This window comes from Mesocricetus auratus, unplaced genomic scaffold (assembly GCF_017639785.1).
Source record: "Mesocricetus auratus isolate SY011 unplaced genomic scaffold, BCM_Maur_2.0 Super-Scaffold_100011, whole genome shotgun sequence".
NCBI classification, from domain to species: domain Eukaryota; kingdom Metazoa; phylum Chordata; class Mammalia; order Rodentia; family Cricetidae; genus Mesocricetus; species Mesocricetus auratus.
In genome coordinates, this window is record NW_024429195.1 from 57,262,404 (window position 1) to 57,268,403 (window position 6,000).

A 6,000-nucleotide genomic window follows, 5' to 3' on the forward strand; every position below is an offset into this window, starting at 1 on the left:
CCAATAGTGAGGCAGGAGCAAGGATCAGTGGAGCTGGCAGGAGATACAATGAAAAAAATAAGCAGCAAGACAGCAAGGAAGGAGGACACCAGAGGCCATCCACCCAGCCACCCAGCTACACAGCCAGACATGCAGTAAGAAAAAGAAAGGTATACAGGAGTAACAAAGATAAAGGCCCAGAGGGAAAAGGTAGACAGGACAATTTAAGATAAGAAAAGTTGGCTAGTAACAATCCAAGCTAAGACTAGGCATTCATAACTAAAAGTAAGCTGGGTGGTGGGCCCCTCAAAAAGCCAAAAGAGTAAAAACTCACACAGCAGTGAGTAAGGATGCTAGGAGGTTCAGGACCATCCAAAATTCTCAGCAGAAAAAGATGCATTCCATACTACTCTGATCTTAAAGGCTAGGAATTCATTCAGCCTGAATGTTTAAATGACTTTATGAGGTGGAATTGATCTCAGCTGATGTAACCACTCCTTAAGCTCCATTTTCTGGGACTATTGGGACTCAAATGTGTTTTAGCTCTCCTTCTACGACTCTAGGGGTGATGAAGAGAATGGATTGAGACTGCTTAAGGATGTAAACCCAGGGGCCAACCCACTGGGTTCAAGTAGTTGGATGCACAGGTTGCTTAATGTCCCATTTTCTAAACATGCTTTGTTCCCAAACACCCTATAATATTTGTAGGGCTGATGTGTTCACTGCTGAGTTAGGCTGTGGCATGATCTGTGTGTGCTGCTGGACTTCATGAATGTGCTTTTGATATAACTAGACATTTGTTGATTTTGATTTACCAGTATTTGTGTTCATTTAACTTCATTGTATACATTTAGTTTTCTGCTTATATTAATCTTGCCCTAATGGCCGTATATTTTCATTTATTCTCCTAAAAAAGGCATCTTACATGTTTGGCCAAGATATTACAAGTTATAAGGCCAGATTTAGTCTATTTTACACAGTCCAGACGTGGCATACTGTTACCAGGCAGAAAAATACCCAAGACTTCTTAAAGGACATTTCAGGTACAGAGGCCCCAGTGGACCCCAGGTGTATACTACTCACCAGTGACTATTAGGTGCCATTAGGCCCGAAGTGCCAACTCTGAGTCCTGTTACTAAGAAGACATTTGGTGATGTTGGGATATCCTTCAAAGGAAAATGTGTCAGAAAACTGGGAAAATAAAAAATGAATAAATAGTAAATTATGCTGATATGAAATAAAATTTGAAGTCTGATTTTCCCCCTGGAAAGTTATGTTTTCACAGCTGGAGACTAAAAAGAGCTGTATTATCTATAGTCTATTGAATGGAATCCAGTCATTAATATTTCATTCATGTACACATTTCATTTTGATGCAATTTTCCTGTTTAACCAGCCAGAATCATTTTCAGGATATTTAACAAAAATGACAAAAATGCTCAGCTGCATCTGTTCATCATTTGACTAACTAAATTTTTGCATACATTTATCATGGGTGGAAGTCACCCATTATCTTCCTCAAATTTTTGGCTTTACTCTTCAAATCTGCATGCCAATTTTTTATTATTATCAAGGTAACCAGTCACACACTATTTTAACAATCAAGTCAAAGGAAATAAAGAGAAATTGAAAAGATATTGTTTTTTCAACTGCAGGCACAGACAGTACTCCCCAATGGTTGCAATGACAAACGGCTTTAATAATGAAAATAGACTCTCGGTTTTACCTACACAGACACAGTTTAATTTTCTTCCTCCTTATTAGGATCTTCATAGCTCTCTTCCTAAAGCCTGCCCCCAGTTATAGAAATGAGTTGGCAAACACAACAGCTCTATTCATTCTCAGTTTAATATACAATCTCTCATATATACACAGGGTGGAATGATTTCTAAAAACATTGGCTGGCAATAATGACAGTGGAATCTAATTCCCTCAGGTACCCGCTTAATACTTATCTCTCCACTGGAGAGTGTAATAAGGTCTTCAGGATTATTGAAGTTGACAGAACACCAAGCTCAGATTAATTACATTACAGAATCCAGGAGAAATTAGGAAAAGCAACAATATCGCTCCTGGAAAATGCACATATTTTTACAGTTCTCTAAGGACTCTCAGTATAATATAATATAGATGAGTGAAGAGTGCCTGATGCTATTGTTGTGAAGGTTTCACAAGGCATATTCTGAAAGATTAATTATTTGCAGAATAAGAAATATCCATTACATATAAAGACATAAATATTTTAGACTGTAATGCCTTGAACAATGGAAGAATAATTGAAGCAAGCAAAGGATACTAAGAAGAGTGAATCTCTTGTATTCTGGAATACTTTTATTTGTGGCATTCCTAGATTCTCACAAACAATACCCTTGTAAGAGGACTGACTATTCCTTGTCTAGCTTGAGGAAGATTAACTCTTTGATGCCACAAGACAGGCAGCGAAAAGTATAACTTTGATTTGAAATCAAGCACACTAGTGCTTACTAAGAGGTGGTTGAGTAATACTGTATCAATACCCATCCCCAGGTTGTACATGGTATACAAAAGCTAGTGTCTCAGTAGTGATACATGCCTCTGGGGCATTAATATATACCTGCTTTTCCCTCATTCGTGAAGTAAAAAATGTCCTTTTTATATACTTCAAGATATTAAAGAGCGACAGGAAGCTAAGTCAACTCAGCTTAGACTTATATGCATTATAAAAGACTCAGGTGAATGATGTAACTGTGGGGAGAGCTAGGGTGTTAGTCTAGGATTAACCATGTGTGTACGAGTGCAAGACCCTGGGTTCTATTCCCAGCACTTCCAAAGAGAAAGAAAACTGAATCAAACAAATTTGCAAGAGAAAGGGAAAGTTCTTTTGGGAAATGTGTTTCTTGGAGATAGAAGGACGATAGAACAGATTTCTCCATTTCTGGAGAAGCCCCAAGTCAAAACCTCTCTGAATGAGAAAGGAAGGTGAGTGGAGGAGTGTAAAAGCAGGCCATGGGGTACACACGTTTCTCCTCTTCTGTTTCTCCTCTTATATGGAACTTATAAGCTTTGTGTTAGCTCCACATAAACCCCTAAAAGATGCAAAATAGAGAGACCTGCAGCCTGAGGATTTCTCAGCTCAGTGGTTCAGTTTAGAAAGAGCTCATAAAAGTGGAATCAGGAATTCCAAGAAAACAAATCACGTCACTAACCAAAGGAAAAGGTGTACTGTTCAAGACCTCCAAAGACACCTCTAATGTGCTCAAGGAAATGTATCAATGACAGACAATGACCAAAACTAAGGGAGAACCACACAGAAGAAACTGTTAAAGGACTGAAGGAAAAGGGAGCGTTTGGAACAAAATCTGTGCAATAACAGAGCAGATTTCAAGCTGCATCCCACTCCTTCCTCTCTGGGGACTGGTAATACCCTTAGGCTTGAATTAATATGAGATGAAAGCTCAAATAGAATGCAAGATTAATTTCATTAGATAGGATATGTTCATATTTGAAACTGATGCCCAAATATAATAAGTTCTGAGTTGCCATCAAAGGGCAGAAAATGGACTTCAGGGGAGTGTGGTAAAGGCAATTGGGGAACAAAAAGCAAAGCTGTTTCTATAATGCAGTAATTATACAAATTGTTTACATATTCATCTGAAGAACTTTGAACTTTCTATTATAGACTATTTTCTGTAATTTTGCACATAAACTGATCTGTGTTTGTGATATCTATTAAATTTCGAGAATATGATTCACTTTAGAACATTTGCAGCATGGGAATGGCTGTTCCTAGCTGGAATATTGGCAGCAGTGAACAATGACAGCTGCAAGACTAAAAGAAAGGGAAAAAATAAAAACAGTACTAAAATCATGTCTAAGAACTATAGTGTCTGGTCAGTATTCATCATTTTACACTGGGGTAAACTTTTCTAGCCTTTTCCTCATGTTCAACCTTTGCATGTATAGTCGACTAGTTCTTGAAGTAGAAATTCAGGTAGGTGAGATGCTCAGAAGGTAAAGGCTCCTGACCCAGACCTGATGCTTGATCTCCAGAGTACAGATGGTAGAATAAAAGAAGCATTTCTTGTAGTCATCTTCTGACCTTCATATGTGTTCGATGGAAATGCATATACATACAAGTAAATAAATATATAGAACTGGAATGAAATTGTTAAGTGTATTATTTCCTAGGTTTACATGAATACCTGGGAATCTCCATTTTAGTAATTATCAAAATGCCATTGTGTAAATTTGATAATTCTGAATAACAAGCACAACATGACTCTGCTGGGATCTTTCTACCAATGGTGTTTGTGATGATATACTTATGTCCCAGTACATCTTATAATCAGGCAAAGGACAGGCATAGTAAAATTGAAATGGTGTCCACTAAGAGATAGTTTTAAGACTTTGCTGTTTACGATGAATATCTTCAGCCTTGTAGAAGACTCGGTTGATTAAAATGATTCCTACATGAAGCAAGTAGACCAGTTTCTGTGCAGTGAATCACCGTACATAAGTGCCACACCAGGACTCTTGACATCAGAGGCATGGCAGCATTAAAGGCATTGGGATTCACCAGAAAATCTGGGGTGATTTACCTCCTTCAGGATCCTGGTTTTAACTCCTGAAATTTAAAACTTACTAGTGAAAACAGTTCATAAATATTCACCAACACAGAGCACAGCACAAAATGACTTCAAAGAGAGAAGCAATTGCCCGTCTAGTCCTGAGGGTGGGGTAATGTTGAGGAAAACAAATCTGCCCATTTTTCTCCCAGCGTGTGTCTGTGGAGGGAGGACAAGCTGAGGGAAATAGCTGGGTTTATTTATGAGATGGCTTAAAAGACACATTACACAGAAGATAAACTAGGGAAATTGTGTGGTCATGTTTCCCCACACACAATCAAATGTTCTGTACCATTGATGTATCCCATAAAATCAAGAGATGCCACATAGATTGTACAAAATAGCTGAATTAAGGCAGTCTGCTTGGAAGGCGTTCAGGGGAAAGCGTGGGGGTGTAATTTGTTGCATTATTTAAACGCTGAAATCTCAGATATTAGGAGAAACAAACTATTGGGGAGAAATATACAATTAAAAAACTGAGAGGAAATGATAAAGGAAAATTACCTTGAACAAGAAAGGTTTGCACCTTGGTTCACTGGGTCTCTCTTTTGCTCAGAATGCTCAATACCTGGTTTAATGACAGAATTATGAAGTTCAAGTCTCTGAACACCTGGCCTCAACTTTGTAATTGAAATTCAGTTTACTCAAAGGAGTAGCCAAAGGGATAGTTGATTAAATCATGTAAGTGTTTAAGATTCTGTTACATGAACTACAAAATGAAGGGTGCTCAAATCTTATATGGTATCAACACTTTTGTACTTCAATAAAAATGAACTTAGAAATAAAATTTATTATAAGTGCCATGTTCTTTCACTGTCTAATAAATATAGGTTTTTTCCTGTTGGTTTTCCACTCATCTGTAGTTAAATAACTTCATATTAAATGGCTCTACTTAACTCATTTGCCACTTCTAGGTGATTTTCACAATTAAAATATCTTCAAGGTCTCTCTGATAAACACATGCTTCTGCAGATATGGCCTCTCTGATTTTAACACATTTGGCAGTATCCTCTCTGTGAATAAAGATGTACTAGATAGTTAGTGTATCTGATATTGTTAGAGATGGAGGGCACTCAACAACAGAAAAAATGCGTAACCTTTTGGCGCTTATTAGCTATTAGGATAGATAGATACATGATTCGAATTTGAATGGGGGCTAATATGATAAAGAATATGAATCATAACAAACGAAATGGCAAATTCTTTCACTCTCTGTTTCATTGTCCTGCTGGTATAACAAGAAGAATATGATGCCTACAGTGCCACTATTTAGTCTGGCTTGGACTTTAGCTTGTGGTTTGATAGTATTCAGGCATCTGTACTGGCCTGTCCCTGGGCTTCTGACATATTCACTATGTTCCCCTATAAAAGAGCCCTGCCCACCTCCCATTGTTCTCTCTCTTTCTTATCTCCCTCTC